Source organism: Lissotriton vulgaris, chromosome 6 (genome assembly GCF_964263255.1).
Source record: "Lissotriton vulgaris chromosome 6, aLisVul1.2, whole genome shotgun sequence".
Taxonomy (NCBI): Eukaryota; Metazoa; Chordata; class Amphibia; order Caudata; family Salamandridae; genus Lissotriton; species Lissotriton vulgaris.
Window position 1 is genome coordinate 1308863259 of NC_141694.1, and position 22618 is coordinate 1308885876.

The 22618-nt window shown below is 42.7% G+C and overlaps 1 long non-coding RNA gene across 1 annotated transcript in view; it reads right to left on the reverse strand.

Annotated features, from left to right (window-relative positions):
- Window positions 1-599: 599 nt before the first annotated feature.
- Window positions 600-22618, reverse strand: part of LOC147708826 (uncharacterized) — a 69301-nt gene continuing 47282 nt past the window's right edge. Inside the window, exon 3 of the long non-coding RNA XR_015296521.1 lies at window positions 600-1108. This is a non-coding gene — a long non-coding RNA (uncharacterized LOC147708826). The remainder of the gene's footprint in view (window positions 1109-22618) is intronic.

A 22618-nucleotide genomic window follows, 5' to 3' on the forward strand; every position in this document is an offset into this window, starting at 1 on the left:
GTTTATCAATATGGGACTGGATGGATCTGGAATGGTCTGATAAATTAAAACAACCAAGGCCCTCAAAATCTGAGCAGCCATGACCATGTTTAAGTAAAAGGTAATCTTTTGCAGCTCTATTTTGTAAAATGGCTCTACGCTCACCTTGAGCATCTAATAATAGGTCAGATAAAACAACAGAAGTATGGTTAATAGACTTGACCATCCAGCAAGCCATTTTTCCGATTGATTTAGCATTGTATACAGATAATGCAGGAACACCAAAAATAGAAAAAGCTAAACTAAGATACTCAGATGCAGAGAATAAAGGTAATGAGGAATCACAATTGGCTTTCAAGGATGGGGCATCACGTGTAGTTCGGGAAATTACATTAGGATGTGAAGAAAACATTAATAAACTCAATCTGGTAATAGCACAAGGACCTCCAGTAATATTTGCAGGAATATAGGGCCAAGATGAATTGCCAGATGAAAATAGCCATCCAGAAGGGAATAGCACCATACGATAGTGACTAGGGATAACTACAAGACGCCTACAAGTCATATTATTTCTAACAGAAGTACATGATTTAGATAGTCTATCAAAACCTAGAGTTCTTTCGTGGGCAGTAAATGAAGTGGCATTTTTCAGTCTTAATTGAACGCACTTGCCTATGATTTTAGGATCACAGGTCATGAAAAAGCAAAGATCACCCTCGTTAATATTGTAGGTTGTTATTTGGGAATTCAAAGGGGGCTGTAAATCAGGCAAAACCGTGCATTGAGCACAGTAATCATAGGCCGCAAAATCACTAAAAATTACATTGGGATGAGCATTTGATAGATTAAAAATATGGGCAAGTGTCTCCATGGAAGCTGGGACAGCAACCAAGCAGGTCGCTAGAATATCAGTCACTTAGTGCATAGGGGTCAAACAGAAGTGATTAGAGTTAGTTAGTCTCCTGGCTAGAGACGTCCAAAAATTGGATGACGAATCCCACGACGCAAAAGAACAACGTCTTCGGTCCAAGGAATTATTCCAGTCCTGGGGGCTCTCCCGTCTCTCGGCGCAGCAAGCCAAAAGGAGTCCAACGACGACACTTCCAACAGCAGCAGTCCAAACGATGGTCTAGGAGAACGGGATCAAGTACAGGTATTATTCATTCTCGCAAATAACATTTATCAGCTGGGATTACTTCCCAGCTATCTTGCCCTGGCCTCAACACTAGGACAGTATTGTCCTGACCGGTTGCAATTATTTTGGCCTGTTCAGGGGAATTTTTAGGTGACTGAACCCACACTCTTGCTCCGGGATTATCAGTGGAGACAAAACCCTTTTTTCCTCGAACAGATAACAGAGTTGGGGCAGTACCTTTTTGAATCTCACCACTGAAAACAGGCATAATTAGCAATTGAGCAACTCGGTCTGCTTTATGCACCAATAAATCAGAATCACCACTGTTTAACAGGATCACTATAATCTCTCCTTGATAATCACTGTCAATGACACCTCCGAGCACCTGGACACCTTTTAAAGCCAAGCCAGATCTCGGGGCAATTAATCCAAAACTTCCAACGGGTATTTGGACACCAATGCCGGTCTCCACAATAGTAATGTCTCCTTTCTTTAAAGAAATAGTGTTTATAGAATGCAGGTCCAGGCCTGCAGAACCTGGGGTTGCTCTGCATGGAGCCAAGTCTCCAGGAGAAATGTCCCAATACATCACTGTACTCTCCACTGTGTTAGGTTTAGCATCAATAGCTGGAGGAAATAAACGCATTAATGGGGAATCAGAATTCAAATAGGGACGATTATTCAAAATTAACAATGCATCAAACAAATGATCCCTCCAGTTCTTATAGTTGTCATTTGATAACTTACGTAATTGATCTTTCAGCAAGCCATTCATTCTCTCCACAAGGCCTGCTGCCTGTGGATAATAAGGTATATGAAACACCCATTCAATGTTGTTCTACACACAGAATTCCTGCACTAGTCTGCCTTTAAAATTAGATGCATTGTCAGATTGTATTTGAAGTGGAACACCATAGTACAACATGATTAACTCTAATGTTTTAATGGTATTTGTCTGAGTAGCTCTCTTACAGGGAAAGGCCACTAAAAGACCACTGAAAGTGTCTACAACTGTACAAACATATTGACAATTTGTACTCATGGGAAGAGGACCTATATAATCTATTTGCCAAATCTGTACAGGGGATTTTCCTCGATGTAATTGACCTCTTACAATTTGGGGCACTTCTCGCTGTCTAGAGTGCTGACATATGGGGCAATGAAGTATAACGTCTTTATTCAAATTGAGAGGTATATGAATTCCTCAGTCAGCAGCCCACCTGCTAGTGATTCTTTCTCCAAAATGTCCTGACTTCTGGTGGGAACATTTCGCCAATCCCGCCAAATCAAAATCTTGTTTGTCCACCATTGCCTCCGAAATTTTAGATTTCTCATATGCAATTTGGTGAAAAAGTTTGTCAAGGGAGTCTACGTGTGTGTGTGCATCAACATGAAAAACTGTCACGTTACTCTGAGGAAGTAGTTCCCAAATCTCTTGCCATAAATGTTTACCTCAAAGCTCTTTAGAATGCAGTCTCCAGTCATGGGAATACCTTGTGGGTAACCAAACCGCTAGACCATTAGCAGAGGACCAAGATTCAGTAAAAATATGACATTTACCAGGCAGCTCTTGTTTCAAAACTTGGTAAACAGCATTTAGCTTTTTCCTTCACCTGTGGTACTTAGCAATTTCTGTGTGATCGGATTGTAGGATACTGCCTTCCAATGCCTCTTCTCTCCAATGTACCTCGCTGAACCATCTGTAAATCACACATTTTTTCTGTCCTCCACGGACAAATCATCAAATTGCTTACCCCACTTACCAGGGGATTCCGGTACTATAGGTACGGAGCAATCACTTTCTGCCTCTCCTAACGGCGCCAGCGCCACTTGCTCATGTAACATCGCAACACCCTTCGGTCCTACACATGCTCTGTCTTGTATATACCATTTCCATTTAATCACACTTGCTTCTTGAGTGTGTCCAATCCTATGAGTTTCTGGTGAACTCAAAACCCATTGCATAATAGGAATTTCAGGTCACAAAATTACATCATGTCCCAAAGTCAGTTGTTCGGTATCCACCAGAGCCCAATAACATGCAAGTAACTGTTTCTCAAATGGTGTATAGTGCTCATCAGCATCGGGTAACTTTTTAGTCCAGAAACCTAACGGTACTTTTGTTCTACCTTGTTTTTGCCACAGACTCCAATTTGCATAAGGGCCTTGCACAGACACATTCAAATCCACATCATCATCACGTACAGGCCACAAATCCAAAGCATGCTGAATCGCTTCTTTTGCCAAATCAAACACATATTACTGCGGTTTATTCCATTTAAACACATTCTTTTTACAGGTAACTTTGTACAAAGGGGCTAATATCTGACTCAAATGTGGGATATTTTGACGCAAAAAGCCAAATAAACCAATAAATCTCTGTGCTTCCTTTCTGTTTCGTGGAACTGCAAATTCTGCAATTTTCTGTTTTACCTCCGGAATCACTTCTCGATTCCCTTCATGCCAATTAATGCCTAGAAATTTCACACTTTGTGCTGAACCTTGCAATTTGTCTGGATTAATTTCCCAACCTCTACTTTGCAAATGAGTTACGATTAAATCTAATTGGGTCTGAACTTGTTCCTGTGTTTCACCTTGAATCAAAATGTTGTCAATGTTATGACACACCTGTATTTGTGAGCTTATCGGTACTTCAGTTAAATGTTCTGCCACCAGCCGGTGACAAATCGTAGGACTATGCACATAGCCCTGGGGAAGACTTCTGAACATCATTTGACCTCCATTTCATGTAAAACTGAACTGTTCCTGGCACTCAGGGGCAATCGGGATGGAAAAGAAAGCATTAGCAATATCAATAGGAGCATACCAAGTTCCTGAATGTTTTTGAATTCTCTCAATTTAAGTAATAATGTCAGGTACTGCGACAGTAAAAGGGGGTGCATGTTTGTTCAATTCGCGATAATCAACTGTCATGCGCTAAGAATTATCACTTTTACGCACCGGCCATATGGGATTATTCCAAGCAGAAGTAACCGGAGTTATAACTCATGCATCCACTAAATCCTGAATTGTAGCACTAATCTCTTCATGCCCACCTGGAATGCGATACTGTTTCTGGGAAACTACTTTTGTAGCTTGAGGGATTTTTACAGGAGGAATTCTCAAACGACCAACTCTTACGGACTTTGATGATATGTATTTCCTGTCTCCAAATCGATAACATCCGTCATCTAAATATAAATGTCATACCTTTCAAAATGTCAATTCCAATTATGTATTCAAGAAGGGGTACTACTAGTACAGAATATTCTTTTCGGGGAATTCTACCTATTTTCATTTCAACATTCGCTTGCACTGCGGGAGTTTCTTTACCACCTAAGCCAGTAATTGTGAAAAATTGTCCTTTAAATTTCTTTGGGTTCCCATAAATTAAAGTGGCCTCCGCTCCTGTATCTACCAATGCTCAGGCCCTCTGTATGTTACGATGTCTCCAAAAAATTTCAATATCTACATAGGGTCTATTATCTCTGTGAGCCCAATTGCGTACCGGAGCTTGACCTATTTCCTAGTCGTTTTTATTACGTTCCAACGCCCAGGTCAAATCAGGATGGAGACTTTCAAATCTTTTAGGTAGTGTCACCTTTCATTCATACTTATTCCTCTCACGAAATGGATTCTTGTCATCCGCAAAATATTGTGAATTTGGCTCAGAAAACCTGTGTCGTCTATCTCTCATTCTCAAGATTCATCCCTCTCCTCTCTATGTCTGCATTCAAAACGCTCATCTCTCCCCCTCTCTCTCTCCCCCTCTCTCTCGTCCACAACAGGGAGACACATCCCTCTCATTCCATCTACAGTCATTCCTGTCAGATTTACTACGGTGTCTGTTATCCTCACTGTCATCGAATGATTATGATCATAATCCTGTTTACGCACACGCCTAGCACCTTCCTTTCTGTCCAAGCCACGTTTGCGGAACATAGCCCACAATCGATTATTCGGCTCACCATCAATATCTTCTCTTTTCACACCATCATCCAACAAGGCGAGAAACATGTCACGTCTAGTAAATTGATAATTACCACCAGTACGACCCTCGGGTCTGGATTGTCTGTCCCGTTTAAGCCACTCACCCAATTCACCAAGCTGACGCACAGCCTCAAGCACAAGAGACAAAGGACTGCCAGTTTGATTAATCAACAATGTCATCATAACTTGCTTATAGGCATAAGGGGCGGAACAAATAATTCTATTCCGCACAGAAGAAGTCAACAAGCCATCCATCAATCTGTCAGACGTACCCAGAAAAATCGCAGTTTTCATCACTTCCTCTTTCAGTCTCTGCGAGGCATCTCTTAAAGTATACCAGGACTTATCATTCAAAGGCCAATCAGATTCAGTAGGATATTTATGATTACAACCCTCCGTCGCTAATTGAAGCAAACTAATCTGACCAGCTGTATTATAATTCCGAAAATGGTCTTGCACAGTAGAATTGGAACTCAAAGAACAGAACTTCAGCGCATCTCCCATATCCAACATGATGCCAGCAGCACCCAATTCAAAAAGACGCACCATTCATGTAAGTAAGGCCTCACCAGGCCGTTGTCGAAATCGTTCCAAAATGTCACTAACTTCCTGTTGTGTAACATCTTCCGAACTATCCAAAGGAATCCCATTGGGATTACCAGGAGTCTGTTGTAATTTTCTCCGAAAGACAGGATGCGCAGAAACCTCCGCACGATCATCACATTTACAATGATCGTCAGATTTACAAGAAGCACACCATTTACAGTCACGTTCAGTACGAGAAGGTTCACGCCTCTCATTCTCCTCAGCCGAGGAGCCAGACTCATTCGAGTCCCAGATATTACCATCCCACTCATCAGGGTTCCAATCGAGCCCTGCTTTCGCCACAACCAAACGCACTATACTTTTACTGACTCGACCACGTCGATGTCTGTATTTGTATTTAGCAATACGAACTGCAACTCTTTCTGCATTAGTCTGGTATGTATCTAGTTTGTCAGCAAGCAATTTATTCTGACATCTCAAAAGAGTACAAGCATTCTGCGCTTCAACAAACTGATCTTCAAATTCTTTGCACTGATGCTGCAACTTCACATACTTCTCATGTACAAGCCTGTACGCATACAACAAAATCCAACCTCTCCGTCCTAATATAGGAAGCTCCTCGCCCTTCACCAACGGCGCTTTTTGTAAGCAAGCAATCACCTGAGCCGGATCCGCTGTTTCCAGACAAGAATTCCAGCTCTCACTCAAACCAGTACAATCAGCCCATTCATGAGCTAGCGCCTCATAAGGCGTTGATTCCCATCCGGGAATTTCAACAGGCAATTTAAAAGTAGATTTTGACTTTCTCAAAAATATCGTACCAAAAGTAGATATATATATACAGAAATAAACAAAAATATACAAAAAGAGCCTCCGCACACGCCGAGCGCAAACCAACAAGATAAAGATAAAATGTGCTACAAGGCTTTCGTAAACGGTTCGTGACGCCAAATGTAATGACCGGATTCTCAGACCAAGAACTACCCACTCACCTAGATGCAACCAACCCGGCCAAAACGTAACACCATCCCTTCCCAGATCCTATTTACAACAGTTCCTGAGTACTTACCCGGGAATGGGGAATTCGCAATATACAAGTTTATACCATCAAAAACACTGCTAGATCTAAGGGATTACTAAGAATAGTCACTAATACCTACGGAATTCCATGTCTCATCCTATGATCTCACCTTATAGCCCGCGACAATCTGGCCCGGGCTATTCTACCCTCCTTCTCATATCGAAGAGCAGCTCACTCTACCACAGCAACCACAATTTGTGTTCTCATTAACGCCCTATCTTGAGCGATCTCATTACACACCAATCACAATTGGTGTTCTCATTAACGCCCTATCTTGAGCGATCTCATTACACACCAATCACAATTGGTATTCTCATTAACGCCCTATCTTGAGCGATCTCACTGTCCTATTAATACCTTCTGCTCTCTCTCTCTATTGGGTAGTTCCTAAGTACCTAATATTTACTGGGAGTATCTTCTATCTTATATGAATTGTTATCCCTCATGTGATAGATAGGAGATCCGTTCCTCTCACACAAGAACTGCTAAATTGTTATACTTGAGAATTATTCCCTGACATAAAACTTACACCATTCTCCCGCATCAGTTACCTGTAGGAAGGGAATCGCCCATCCTTCCATACGCTAGCACCTGGCTGTAAAGAAAGGTTAGCTTTATCATAGAAACAATACTCAAATATATATATGTTCGTTACAAACTGTGGTCCCTTTATTACACAATAACTTACAAAGAAAACATTGTATTATACAGTCACAACACTACCTAACAATCTAAGCATTGCCTGAAAAGTAAAGGAAAGAGTTAGTATATTTGTACACTATAATAGCAGGACAGACTTCACCTTATAATTACGGTGTCCGGTTCTAAATGCAGTCAAGGTGAGCTCTTAAAGTTAAAATAACAGTGACAATTGTGAAATAAGATTTTAAAAACAAATTGCTAAGCTCCCGGCTTCCGCCTCAGGAGACACACAGTATCTGAAGGTCGCTTGTAGTCTGCGGTGTTATATTAGGCGGAAAGTGGGCGTGGGCTCGGGGGAAAGGGGCGTGGCCGTGCTTCGTGCCAGGAATGGCGGGGCTGGCTTTGTTGTACTTGATTTCCGTGGTCAGCGCTACGATCCGCTGCACGGATATGCAAAATGAGGATCAAAATGCAGTCATGGTGAGCTCTTAATGTTAAAATAACAGTGACAATTGTGAAATAAGATTTTAAAAACAAATTGCTAAGCTCCCGGCTTCCGCCTCAGGAGACACACAGTATCTGAAGGTCGCTTGTAGTCAGCGGCGTTATATTAGGCGGAAAGTGGGCGTGGCCTCCGGAAAAGGGGCGTGGCCGTGCTTCGCGCCAGGAATGGCGGGGCTGGCTTTGTTGTACTTGATTTCCGTGGTCAGCGCTACGATCCGCTGCACGGATATGCAAAATGAGGATCAAAATGCAGTCAAGGTGAGCTCTTAATGTTTAAAATAACAGTGACAATTGTGAAATAAGATTTTAAAAACAAATTGCTAAGCTCCCGGCTTCCGCCTCAGGAGACACACAGTATCTGAAGGTCGCTTGTAGTCAGCGGCGTTATATTAGGCGGAAAGTGGGCGTGGCCTCGGGAAAAGGGGCGTGGACATGCTTTGCGCCAGAAATGGCGAGGCTGGCTTTGTTGTACTTGATTTCCGTGGTCAGCGCTACGATCCGCTGCACGGATATGCAAAATGAGGATCAAAATGCAGTCAAGGTGAGCTCTTAATGTTAAAATAACAGTGACAATTGTGAAATAAGATTTTAAAAACAAATTGCTAAGCTCCCGGCTTCCGCCTCAGGAGACACACAGTATCTGAAGGGCGCTTGTAGTCAGCGGCGTTATATTAGGTGGAAAGTGGCCGTGGCCTCGGGAAAAGGGGTGTGGCCTTGCGTGAAACAATTGAAAGGGAGGAGAAATATATGCTGAAACCCAGCGTACGGTCATATGTTATGCTTAAAACCTCTTTAGATATTGAACCTTATCTATTAGGGCCGATACCAGCATATGAGCGATTCTTATTAATCAGGTTCAGATTAAAAATCTTCCATTTTTTACTAGCGGTCCAAAGGGGATGTCACAAAGAAAACGTGTTAGCATCCTGTGGCTGCGACAATCTGTCTCCTCAGGACTTGCAACACTTTATGTTCTTTAGTAAATTTTATGAATTCTCAAAGATTTTTTATTTAAAAGCCATTTTAAAAAAATTAAACTTGGTGCAAATGCGTCCCGCACTTTATTATCTAAAACTGCTAAAACTAGACTGTATCCCCTTTGTGGCCGGTTTCTTGAAATGTGCAATGGAGTATCGAAAAAGCTTAGACCTTTAATTGATCAGAGGACTGTTTTTTAGGTCTTTTCCTTCACCAAATGGACTCCTTATGTTACCCTCCTCATTGTGTAAATGCTGAAGTTAATTTATCTTTGCTATGTCTAACTCAGGTGATGTATTTACTGTGTATTTTAACCTATGAAAGCAATGTTTTGTAATTTTTATAACTTTTATGGTTTCTCATCAAGAAATCCGAATAAAGTACTTTTGACTTGACTTGACTTGAATCCCAAACCAGCTTACTCCAAGATCCCATTAGATGAAAGGTCCCAAGAGTTAACCACCTTTGTAACTCCTTTCAGAGCATTTAAGTTTTGCAGACTCTCTTTTGTATTGGCTCCAGCAGCTAGTGTTTTTCAGCACCTGAAGGACAGCATATTGGAGGGTGTGAGTGGGGTACAAGTATTTCAAGATGAAGTTCTGATTTTTGCTAAATATTTGCCTGAACATGATCACGCTCTTGAAACAGTTTTCACTAAATTTAAAGAGCTTGATATAATTCTTCGCAAACATAAATGCAAATGTTTCACAGAAAACATTGACTACTTATGACACTCTATCACTCCCAATGCTATTTCTCCAAAACATTCATTGATTAAAGCTACTGAAGATGCACATCTGCCCAATGACAAATATACACTTCACTCCTTTCTCTGGCTAGTCAATACTATTCACGGGTTGTGCAGGGTTACGCTTTTATTTGCAGTCTTTAAGGAATTTACTCTAAAAAGGAGTGAAGAATATCTGGTCTGATGATGTGCAAGAACATTATCAGAAAGTGAAGAATCTCATTATTTCAGCCTGAGCTTTATCTCCATTTGTAGCAGGCAGAATGTGTATCGTAACTGTTGATGCTAGTCAAATTGAATTGATGGCTGTGTTTTCACTGTTATATCAGGACAAAAAAAACATCATTGCCTTTGCTTCTCGCTCTCTCAGTATTGCAGAAGTCAATTACAGCGCCATTGAGAGAGGGACATTGGTATGCTGTTGGGCAGTGGAAAGGTTCATGACTTTTATTTGGAGTTCCCATTTTGATCTATTCACAAACCATTCCTCCACCTGATGAGTGGCAATGGTATAGGGAAAGCATCATCATGATTGGTCAGATTGCTATCGAAGCTGCAAGAATGTAATTTTATGGTGAAATACATACTAGATGGGAAAAAGATCAGAGCGGACTGTCTCTCCAGATTATCCATCAGAGGTGAAGAATTCAACACACTTCAAGATAATGAGAATGTTATTGCTTTTGTGGAGGATATACTTAGGAACAAAGAGATGATCACACATAAACACTGATTAGAAGCTCCCAAATAGGATGCCCTGTTACAGTCTGCTTTCAAATTTGTGAAAGGATGGCCCAAGAAAAGACATTTTGAGGCCTCTTTGAGACCTTTAGTACAGATTTCAGTTTGTTGAAGTGGTGCTAGTTTGTAATGAGGTGTGTGCACCTCCTGTGACCATTAGATATCATATTATTAAGGAGGCACACAAGGGCTACTTAGGGGTCAGAAGCAAATGCAAATATATAAAACAATTATAATGGTGGCCTGCATTGGAAGCTCAAGTTTATACATGCTTGGTATCTGATAAGAACTGGAAGGTACATAAGTCACCTATTCAAATGGCCCCTATACCGGAGGAAGCTTGGCAAATACTGCCACTTTTTTGCTAGTCCATTTGAGTTATTGCCTAGTAAAAAGAGATACATGATGGTTTTGATTGATTATTTTTCTAAATGGGTGTATTATGGTTTTACCTCTGTTCCCAACACTAACTCTATAATAAATAAATACAATAAGAATTTTTAATGTAAAAGGAGCACCCAAAGACATTGTTAAAGACAACAGCACCCACTTCACAGCAGTGCGCATGATCGACTTCATTGAAGGCTTTCACATTACTCATCTCAGAGTTGCGCTTTACTCACATTCTGTCAATGGTTTGATTGAACACATGAATAAGTTCTTTTAAGTTTCTTTTAAGTTCTTAAAAGAAAGTGTGAAACAGCCTCGAGCATGGCTCTTGAGGTTGAAACTTTTCTCCGGCAGAATGTTTGGTCTTAACAAGTAACTCCACACAGTATAACAGGTATGTCCCCATTTATGAAGTTATACAAAAGAATTTCAAGGGCTTTGGTTTTTCCTTAAAGGGATAAGTAAAAAGAGGACACCTGACTTGCTGACTATGACATCCAGAGTTGGAGCAATGCGAAGTCAGCTTAAGAAATGTTTTGAAAAAACACACCATGTCAAATAATAAACATTGAAAGCAGAGGATTGGGTTTTGATCCGAAATCACACTAAGGTCAAGGAGGATTTTTTGAAATTTTCAAAACCACTTTGTGTTGAAAGAATGTATAAAGGCTCAGTAATTACACAGAACAAAGGCTGATGGAGTAAGAGAGATGTGGTCAAGATTAGCCAGGCTCAGGCAACCGAAGTTCAGGCTGTGTGAGGGTATGATAGCAACATTTCCTCTCTAGAAAGCACTTAGTAGTAAACAACTCAAGAGCATCAGCTGACAGGCAAGGGTCATCTCAGATTGATAATGCAAATGATGTGTTCCTTACAGATGGAAAACCTGGTACAGACATTGTTCCTGAATAATCTAATGATTGCATTACTTCACATAACACCAGAGCTTTACGCAATACTACTAGGCCTTATATATTTAAGGATTACTATATGTCTTACGAAAAAATAATCCATGTAGGGTTGGAAATATTATGTCGATATGCTTATTTTGGATATTTGAATTTTCAATTTTTTTGTACAAATTATTTAGCTATGTTTTTTTCAAAAAGGGGAAGGTGTTGTACCACAAGACATTGCAATAATATATGATGTTTGCTTTACCTTTAAGAACTTGTAATGAGCGAGTGAGCTCCTGCTTTAAGGATAGAGCTCACTTGTTAAAGGTAAATGCATTCTGGTTGCTATGTTTCTGTATAAGTTACTGCTTTATGGCCCAGCGCTCCTGTCCCACATTGGTTGTTCAGTCTTGATTGGGTGCCTGATGCATGTGGACAGGTTGCATTTGGGCTCCTTGTTTATTACCTTGTACTTCAGTAAATAAATGGTGCATTCATCTCCGCTTGGTCCTCCAAAGTGCGATGGAACACATACACTTTATTCACAAAATGGCCTAGAAACGGACCAAACAAGTCCAGTAAGTTTGGTGGCAATGAGATGAATCAAGGGTCCACATGTCAGGCAAAGGGTTAGACCTGCTCTGCATACCTGTAAGTAAAATATTTGGCAAATGTCTACAGGCCAGTAAGCCCAAAGAGGAAGAGAGCAGACCAAACGACAAAGAAAAATAAGCTCTCTGTAAGGCAAATAGAATCGGACATCAGAAGAAAATCCCTACAAGGGTATTCTTATGAAACCGGCTCATCAGAAACAGAACATGTTCATTTAATCTTGGCACTCAGGAGCCTGGCTCAAGCCACTAGAAAAATGCAGCTGCAGTGTCGACTACATAAAATGGGACAGTCTGATTTACACTGGTGCCACTATGTTCATAATGCCAAAAACAGAACACCAATGCCTGCGTCCATCACTGAAACTAAGGCCGACAATGAAAATAAATTACGCCTATGGTAATACTGCAATTGACCTGACTGGAGCTTTCATCACCAAAGTTACTCAACAAAAAATATACATATAACAGCAATTTTTTATAGCTAAAACCAAAAGAATCACACCCATCAATCGTGGTGCTGCAGAAGCCCTAAAGCTAGTTACCTTGGAATTTAATGTTCAACAACATACTGCACAGAAATTAGAGGAGTTTGCAGAAGTATTACAAGTCATCCGTTGTCTGAAAAAGAAAGTCGCCAAGCTAGATATCGAACCTACCATCCAACAGGTAGCACTCCACCACAGGATTCCATTTCCGATGTGAGCACAAGCAGAATGTAAGGTAGAACATTTAGAAACAGACGCCATCATTGAGAATGTGGATGGCCTGACTCCATGAGTATTGCCCATTGTTTTTTTTGGTAACATTTTTTTATTGGGACTTTGCATTTCATTACATCAATAAAAGTCATTTCATCCTACGATAAATTAACATATGTCTATAATCAATCGAGAGATCACTTTGGAAAGAAGATAATTCATCACTTATTACATGTTCCGACATTGCAGACATGGTATAGTGAACATTCTAGGTGCTATCCCGTGCCCAACATCTGATTTGGTATTAGTATATTTACTAGCCTTTGGCTGAGTACCTCAACTTTAGTCGGGGATCACTGTGTGTTTCTTTCGTGTTCCATTTTTGTGTACTCTCACTTGGAGTTTGGCGTATGCGTTCCTGTTGGAATGCTATAGGTTTCGGAACAACCGAAGTAGGGTTAAAAAAATTTACCTCGGGGATGAACTGGGGAAGTTGTTGTGGAGCTACCAGTGTAATATGTTTATGTGTTTGGTGATGTTTGCAGTATATGTTACGCTATTGTGTGTGGGGGGACCGTGAAAGGTTGGCCTAATCTGGTTTGCCGGGGGGTCTGAGGTCGTCTTATTATATTTCCCGTCCTAGGTGTCTGGGTTTGGTCTTATGTTATCTTCCATCGGTCTCCGGGGGGATAAAGGTGGAGTCTGTGATTGGGATGCTGCCTGTGATGTTGATTGTGTTGTTTCATGAGTAAATCAGTGCATTAGTTGTGCCCACTCTAGATAGATTGGGTTCTTCCGTATTCCCCTCACTTCCTCATCCCGTAGTACCTCTTCCTCTGCCATGCCCCCTTTCTTCATGGCCCCTATCCAAGCTGTCTCGGGGGCCCCCCAGGGCTCGCCAGTGCAGTGCTATACCCCTTTTTGCTAAGAGAATGGCTAAGGAGGCGAAGCGGTACTGTACCTTCTTGGGTTTCCACCTGCAGAAAATGCAGAGGGCACCGGCTTCCCATGATGACATGGTCAGAATGTTGGTCGTCTCAAGGAGTGTTTGGTGTATTCTGTCCCAGTATTGCTGAACAGTGGGGCAGTCCCAGAACATATGTTTGAAGTCCGCCTCAAGAGTCTGGCTTCGGGGGCAGGCAAAGTGTGTGTCAGGAAAAAACAGTGGAGGCGATGTGGGGTGAGGTATGCCCTATGTAGAATATTGAATTGACTGTTCCTAAAACGCGCATTCCTGGAGACCTTTTTGGGGTACTCTAGGGCTTTTTCCCACTCTTTATCATTGAATACCCGACCCGACCCACTTCGTCTTCGTCTTTCCATGTCTGCCGGAGTGAGTCTAACGGGTGGAGGCTTTGTATAGCCAGGTAACTAAATGTCTACCTGCTCCCATATGTAATATAGTGTGTATTACCCGGCGTGTCGGGGGCTCCCCCGCGTTTAGGTCCCAGTAGGGTCAGCCGCTGTCTAGTAGCCACCGATGTAGTAGGAACTGGCCCGGGGGAAGGTCATATTGAGCAGTCATTTGGGTATATGTCCTTAGCTGTCAGTCTTCGAACAGGGACTCCATCTCCATGACTGAATGATCGGACCATACCTGGAGGGCACGGGCTGTATAATATTTGTCATTGCAAGGAAACCCTACCAGTGGGGGTAAGGGTGAGTAAGGGGGTTTTTCCCTGGACACACGGTGTATTTTCAGCATACACATATGGACTATGGTTACTTGCAAAGGGTTAGTGCAGAGGGGTTTGGTACCTGGCATCAGCAATCTCCGTATTGCTGGGAGGGGTATCCGCCCCTCTTCCGTGATTGTTTCTCCTATGTGACGCTCCACTGTCCAGTGCGACAACCACTAGAGTTGCGCCGCCAGAAAGTATGCTTCGAATGACGGGGCTCTCAGTTCTCCCTGAGTTGTGGGCAAGTAAAGTGTGGTTAAGGCAACCCTATGTCTACCTCCTACCCAGATTAATGTGGTCAGGAGCATGTCTAACTCTCGAAAGAAAGGATGCAGCTGTATCACAGGAAGGTTGGTGAAATGGTAAAGGAGCCTGGGGACCATGCTAATTTTTGCAAGGGCTACTCACCCGATGGGGGCGAGAGGTAATGTCTTCCAGAAGCCCACAGCCGCGCGTATTCCCACTAGCACCTTGCGGTGGTTCCTTTTGTACAAGTCTGCGGGGGAGTGAAACAGTCTCACCCCCAGGTATCTAGGTGCAGCAGTGCTCCAGGCGAGGGTGTGGGCTCCTGATATGTTGAGTGGGGCCAAGTACGGGCTCAGTGGGTATATTGTGGACTTGGCCCAATTGACTTTGAGGCCTGAGACCGCCGCAAAGTCGCTCAGCGCCGTCCAGATGAGAGTGAGGTCACTCGTGACACCCCTGACATAGATCAGGAGATAATCTGCATGTAATGATACACAGTGCACTGTATCTGCTATCGGTATACCCCAAGCATCGCCCTCCTGTCATAACCTTATTGCTAGTGGTTCTACTGCTAGGGCAAATAAAAGGGGGGGCAAGGGGCATCCGTGTCTAGACCCTCTTTTGACCAGGAAGGGAGCGGAAATATACTTACCTTTCCTCACTCGTGACTTTAGGCCCTTGTGGAGAAGTTGCATGTACTTCATCAGGGCAGGTCCCACATTAAACCTATGAAGGACAGCAAATAAGTACGGCCACAGCAAGGTATCAAAGGTTTTTTTGAGATCTAGTATCAGACACGCCTCGTTAGGGAAGTTCATTCTCACCCTGTCTTGGACATGAAACAATCTGTGTATGTTCTGCGAGGTGTTACGCCTCAAGGATCTGGGTGTATCGGTCCACCAGGATTTTGACTAATATTTTACAGTCTGCTTTTAGCAGCGTTATTGGTCTGTATGAGGTGGGGAGGGTGGGGTCCCTGTGGGGTTTGGAAAATATAACCAGAATGGATTCTCGCAGTGAGCCTGGGAGTTCGCCTCTGTCTAGCGAATATTCATACATGGCTACCGCCCTGGGAATCAGGTGAGCAGCGAAGGTACTGTAATATTCGAGCAGGAAGCCGTCCATTCCTGGAGCTTTGTTTCGTGCAAATGTTCTAATGGCGTGGTTACGTCTGGGGCTTTGATCTTTGTCTCTAGTGCCTTTTTGTCTGCGGGTGGTATGCGGGGATAGGCAACGGGCGAAGGAACTGAGTGATCACGTGTTGATTTGTTTGTGCAGGGGCCCGGTAGATACTTACTCGTGGAAAATATGCAGAATATCTACTTGCGAATGTCGAGGGATCCCTGTTTTGTCGAGTAGTTCCGTAATCCGCATAATGTCTGCGTCTTGCTTGGCTAGCCAAGCTAAAAGTGTTCCCGCTCTGTTACCTTCTTTGTGTATGAGTATTCCCCATTGTTGAGGTACAACAGCTGAAACAACCTGGAGTCATCCGCATCTGTTTGGAAATGTGAATGCTCAACAAGGCCATTAAAAGAGAGCACCATTGAATACCCATTATTGATGATATCAGCGTCCTCACAAGTTCTAAAGCCCTCGTCCTTTAAGATGGGGCGGATCAAACGATTGCGACCGTTGGCCAGAGTGGGACAGCAGCACAGGAGATGTAACCAGGATTCTCTATGGTAGTTGCATAACCGACAGGTGACTCTGTTGTCTTTTCGTGCCCATGTAGGGTTGAAGTCCAGAATTTTAAGGGCTATTAGGCGCATAAACATAATTTTCCTTCTGTCTTGGACTGAAAGTGCATCTCGCAGATATGGTTGAGCTGTCCCAGAGATGTACGAGCTATCAAGTGCTACTGTATGGGAGTTGTACCAGAGTGAAGCGCGATCCAGTAGAATGATATAGACTGGACCTGTCGCTTCACTGCATTAGTGCAGGCAGTGTGTGGGATTTCATATAGGGGCATATTTTCTGCCTCTATTTTCAGTACTCCTATTGCTTGGTCCAGCTTGGTGCACCAGTGGGATACTTCAGCATAAAAAATTGTGATCAGGAAATGCTTGAGGGAAGTGTTGGGCTTTTAGCACCCTGATGCAACATTTTATTAAGTCCCCCTGTAGTGCCAGATTCGGTCTGTTTAGTCCTTTTACCAGCCTTAGCCTGGTGTTCTTGACTTGCCTAGGTGCCTGCAACATGGTTTTGTAAGCTTTTGATGGGCTGCAGTGATGGATTTCTCTAGTGCGCCCGTAATGGCCAGGTGGCCATAGTTAATTGCTGGAATTAATTTTGCCCTGAGAAATGCCAGCATGGGCTCTGCAGATGGACTTGCTAGGCGATGGCTTAGGCATCTGTGTGAGAGGAATATTCTGTTGGTTTTCGGAGTTTGCTCTTTTATGTGTTTGGCTGCTGTGGCCCTCTCTGTTAGCTATAGCCCCAGGTAATTATAGGATGTTGTGGTTCTGATTCGGTGTTCACCCAATATCCAGGAAGCTTGCTTTTTGTGGAGATATTTGCCAAAGATGACTATCTTTGTTTTATTCTTGTTCACTTGCAGGCTGTTTTTTTTTGTTATATATTGCTAGGCTCTTTAGAATTCTTTGGAGCCCCACCCTGGTGTTATCCATGACCACTGTGTCTTCTACGTACTGGAGGGTTACAAGGGTAATCTTACCCAATCTTTGAGGTCCTAGGCTGGCATCATTCAGAGCTCACCCCAGATCTGCCGTATACAGGTTGAATAAAAGTGGAGCCAATACACAACCCTGCTTTAGCCCGCTGTTTGTTTCTACTCTTGAGGTTGCGGTTGTAGGAGTTAGTTTGACCTGGACCCACGTCCACTAGTAAAGAGCTTTTATCGCTTTTTAAAGGGTTGCGGAGATACCCCAGAATTTGAGTTTTGCCCATAGCCTTCCTCGAACAATATGGTATAGTCTATAGAACAGCAAAACAGGGGCAGATTGTTTCTCTTTACTGCTTGCTTGGAGAGGTAGGACAGTGCCAAGATATTATCCATTGTGGAGCAATTTGCCCTAAAGCCTGTCTGATATGGCAGGAGGATACTGTTGTTTTCCACCCAGTCCTCTAGGTCTCTTAGTAGCAGATGGGCATAGGCCTTTGCTTCGATGTCGAGCAGGGCTATTGGCCTGTAGTTGGTCGGGTTCGTGTGGTCACCTTTTTTGTGTATAGGAAACAGGATTGAGCCTTTCCAAGATTGCGGTATTAATGCTGTGGCCTAGGAGTAGTTATATAGTGGAGTGAGTATGGATGCAAAAAATGAATGGGCAGACTTTAAAACTTGGGCAGGAATGCTGTTAGGCCCAGGGGCCCCATCACTTCTTGTTGCCCTGATGTACTTGGTGATCTCCTCCTCCTTGTAACGATCCGATTGACTTGGCGCTATGGCTTCTTCCTGCTTGTGGTCGAGTGTCAAAGGTTTATATTAATTCTCATTTTTATGATGCATACATGAAATAAAATGGCATCCCGCTTACTAGATCTTAAGTTGACACCACTGACTGTGGGATCGGCGTTCTACACCAGCCACTATAGTGTCAAATCTTCTGTGAAACTTATAGATATTGCTTTTAATGAAAGTGATATGCCATGCATTATGAGCTTGCTTCACTTTTATGGTATTATACCAGAACACTGGCATTTTGAACGACAGATGCTATGTTATCGATAAACATAATGAGAACTGCTGTAAATTTTTCTTTCTCTTTTATTATTTTCATGTTGTCTCCACTAGGTTTGGGTTTATGAGTACACGAATAATACGTGTCTCATACGCTGAGACATTTCTTTGACCTTATATTAGGTATGGTGGGTTTATAGGGTGCCTTTCCCTGATTCCCACATTCACAATTCCTACTCGTGGTCCTGATGAAGCGCACAGGGATCCACTAGGGACACACGGGTTGCGCGAAACATGTAGACCACCCTTCACCTTTAAACACAACACATTTTTTCCACGGGTTGAGAGCAGCGGGAACATACTTGTCTCTCCCTGTATTTGTTTAAGGAGAGTCTCCAACTTCACCCATTTTTAACTTTACCTAGAGGACTTCTCAATAAAATCTGTCGGAGTACTGATAGGTAATTTTATCTACACTTTCACTCACTCACTTGGCCCATACATCCACATGCACAAGTGCAGCACCTCCTAAAAAAAACAACGGCAAAGAGCCCTCTTGTGGGGCCTGTCCCTGACTGCAACGCCAACCCCACGAGGAGCATAGCCCGATGATGATGCTTTAGACTCGCAAGGGTGTGTGAGGGCACAAGAACAAACAGGAGAAATCTCACCACTCACATACACTCAATCACTTTCTGGAGACTATCAACAGACACACTCACAACCATAGCTGTTTGCAGAGTGTTCTCTTTCACTCTCTTTTTTTAGGAACTGATACCACTTAGTGTTATTGTCACCATACGATGGTCTGACCATCATGTGACCAATATTTATTTATTTATTTGTAAAATTTATTGTGCACACAGCTACCTCCAACAGAGGTGTCCCAGCGCTAAGACTGCAGAATAGCACATTCAGCACAGGACCAAGGGCTAAGTGTGGTCGAACAACCAGGTCTTCAAAGCTTTCCTGAAAGATGATTCTGGTTCAGTTTTGAGGATATGTAAGGGCATGGTATTCCAGAGCTTCGAGGTTCTAACCGCAAAGGCTCTGCCGCTTATCCTGGACTTACGAAAGCGGGGAGTCGTGAGCAGATTCAAATGGTTGGATCTCAGGACCTGGTGGTGTTGGTAGCTTTGCAATCTGAGTCTCAGATATGTCGGGCTCCGATCCATGATGGCCCTGTAAGCCATGGTGAGTGCCTTAAGATCAATTCTTCTGCTGACAGGCAGCCAGTGAAGATTTTGCAGAGATGGAATGCCAGAAAGGCACCTTGCAGATCAATCTAGCCGCACCGTTCTGAACCATTTCTAATCTGCGGATCAAATATGCTGGGAGACTTAAGTAGAGGCTGTTTGAGTAGTCCAGACAAGATGTAACCAAGGCATGAACTACAGTCCTGGAAATGAATGTAGGTGTAAAGTGCACTCGAATTTAAAAAAAGATTTTTATCCTATTCCTGGATGTTGAAATTCCAGATCATCGAACAAGTACCACGTAGACCAGGAATAGATAACTCAAAACCCTCCTCCAGAGGGAAGTCGCCTCATGTGTGATCAGATACACACACTAAACACACACTAGAGGTACAGCATAGTCATATAGACTTCGCAGTAGACATTCACACTGGTTATATATAGACAGTTATAGACGGTTAGTCTTCATTTTCAAACAAAGTGATTTTATTAATTTTGCCCAGTCGTAGCTAGGATTTGACAATGCCGATGTTCAATTGTTTAATGGATGTACATTTCAATTTGATAACATAATAATGATTTGTTCTGTATAATTGTAGTAATGTTTAACAGCATCACTAGGTATGATGAAAACCTGCAATACTCTCCTTTCTGTATCACATCACCCGCTGCTAAATTTATATTTTTGAGAGCTGTTCAGATTGACATGCATATTTTGCAGTTCATTGTTTTAACTGACACCGAATAATTCTTGAGCACATCTCATTAAGACTTAGAATTAGTCGCGTACATATCTTACCGAGTGCATGACTAAGCATTCGGTTCTGTGCAACTTTTCGGCTGATTTTTTGAGATTTGGGTTAAAAGGTTTTACAATTCATTGCAGTCAGTGTGGAAACGAAATTTAGCTATAGTGCATTGTTTGTGTTCATAACGATTGGAGACTTGGGTGGTCCATCATTTAGTTTTTTCGTGCGTGAGTCGTCATAACGTTTTGGGCATCAAAAGAGTGGTCGGACTCTCGGCGAGTTACTTGCATCTGTGCATAGCGGTGGTTCAAGGCTCGAGTCGGCGTGTGTGTCGGTAAGCTGGAGATAGTTCCCCATTAGAGTGTATTGTTTAGAAGGTGATACCGAATGGTGACGACCATTGTTTCACTCATTTTTTCAGCAAGGCGAACTCTGGATTAGTCCACATTTTCATCAACTCACCGGAGTCGTTCTAAGTGCAGGTGAGCATTGTTTGCGTTGTACCCGTCGGGGTGGGTCTAATTGGGGTATAAGTTGTACTGAACAGAGACGCTCATACATACTTTTGTTCAATCGTAGGATTCTTTGACTTGTGAATTGGCGAGGTAAGCTCTAACTCTCATACAAAAATATGTTATAAGTAAGTTGAGCCTGTATTTTTACTTGTCTATACAGAGCCTGTTTTTTGGATTACGCGAAAACATTGATTTTGGCATGAATTTGTATTTGATTTCAAGGTAAGCACGTTTTAGACATTCTTATAGAGTAAAGTGATTGTGATATTAGGTTTAGCATCAGAGCCTATGAGTGTAGGAGTCCCCTTCAGCGCGAATCATTATCATGTGGATAAATTTAGATGTTGCAGGGCTAGCATCCTTATTGGTATTCTAGGTTTGCAAATTTGGTCATTAGGCTTTGTGTTGATATTTAACTAGTGCTGTTAGCATATATAACTGATTGTTGTCTTGATTGTTATGTTTTGATCAGCTATTGAAATTGTGTATAAGTATTATGCATCTTCTGAAAGTGTTTCTTTTCTTTTGACAGAAAACCCCTGACGAAGGGACAGAATGTCCCGAAATGCATTGGGTTAAAAAGAAACGTACACATTGAATGTTATTTATTTTTGTGTATATATGTATCGAGAAGGATTACATGTATAACTTGTGAATGACTCATGAAATATTCAGATTTAATGAGCAATTTCCCTTTTGAAAATAACATGAATTAAAATGTTTATGATAATTAATACTGTTGAGGCTGAGGTAGATTGGGGTGCAAGGTGCAGCTCTAGATCTACTCACTTCTTTCCTCAATCACCGAGTGCAAAGAGTGAAGTTGGGGGAGTACCTATCTCCATCCCTTCCTGTGCAATGTGGGGTCCCCCAGGGGTCGGCCCTTAGTCCGACCCTATTTAACATCTATGCGACCCCACTTGCCAGGCTTATTAGATCTTATGGGATGGAGATAGTTTCCTATGCGGATGACACCCAGATCCTTGTCTCTCTCTCCCAGTCCAGCGTCCCGACTGCCTCCAATTTCAGATCTTGTATGGAGGCAGTCGGTCAATGGATGATCCTTAATTTGCTGAAATTAAACGGAGAGAAGACGGAGGTGATGGTGTTTGGAGGGAAAGAGGACGTATGGTCATCCTGTTGGTGGCCAGACTCATTAGGAGCCTGTCCCACCCCTACCTCCTCTGCAAAAAATCTCGGGGTTATGATTGATCCTGCCCTTGACATGGGTAAACAGGTCAGCAGAACCATCTCCACCTGCTGGGGCATTATTCATGTCTTGAGGAGGATCAGGCATTACTTATCCCTACAGGCAAGGAAACAGCTTGCTGTTGCCCTCATCGGCTCCAGGATGGACTACTGTAATGCGCTGTATGCGGGAATGAATAAGAGTCTACTGCAGCGCTTGCAGGTAGTCCAGAATGCCGCTGCCAGGTTTGTCCTGGACCTTCCTAAACGCACCTCAGCCACAGCGGCCAGAAAGCTGCTAAACTGGCTTCCTGTCGAGGACCGTATTCACTTTAAGACCCTATGCATGACATACAGGGCTTTGGCTAGAAACAGTCCCACTGGTGTAGGATCCATCCTGTCCCGCTACACTCCCTCTAGGGATCTGCGATCCTCTGGCAGACTCCTGCTATCTGCCCCCGTTTTA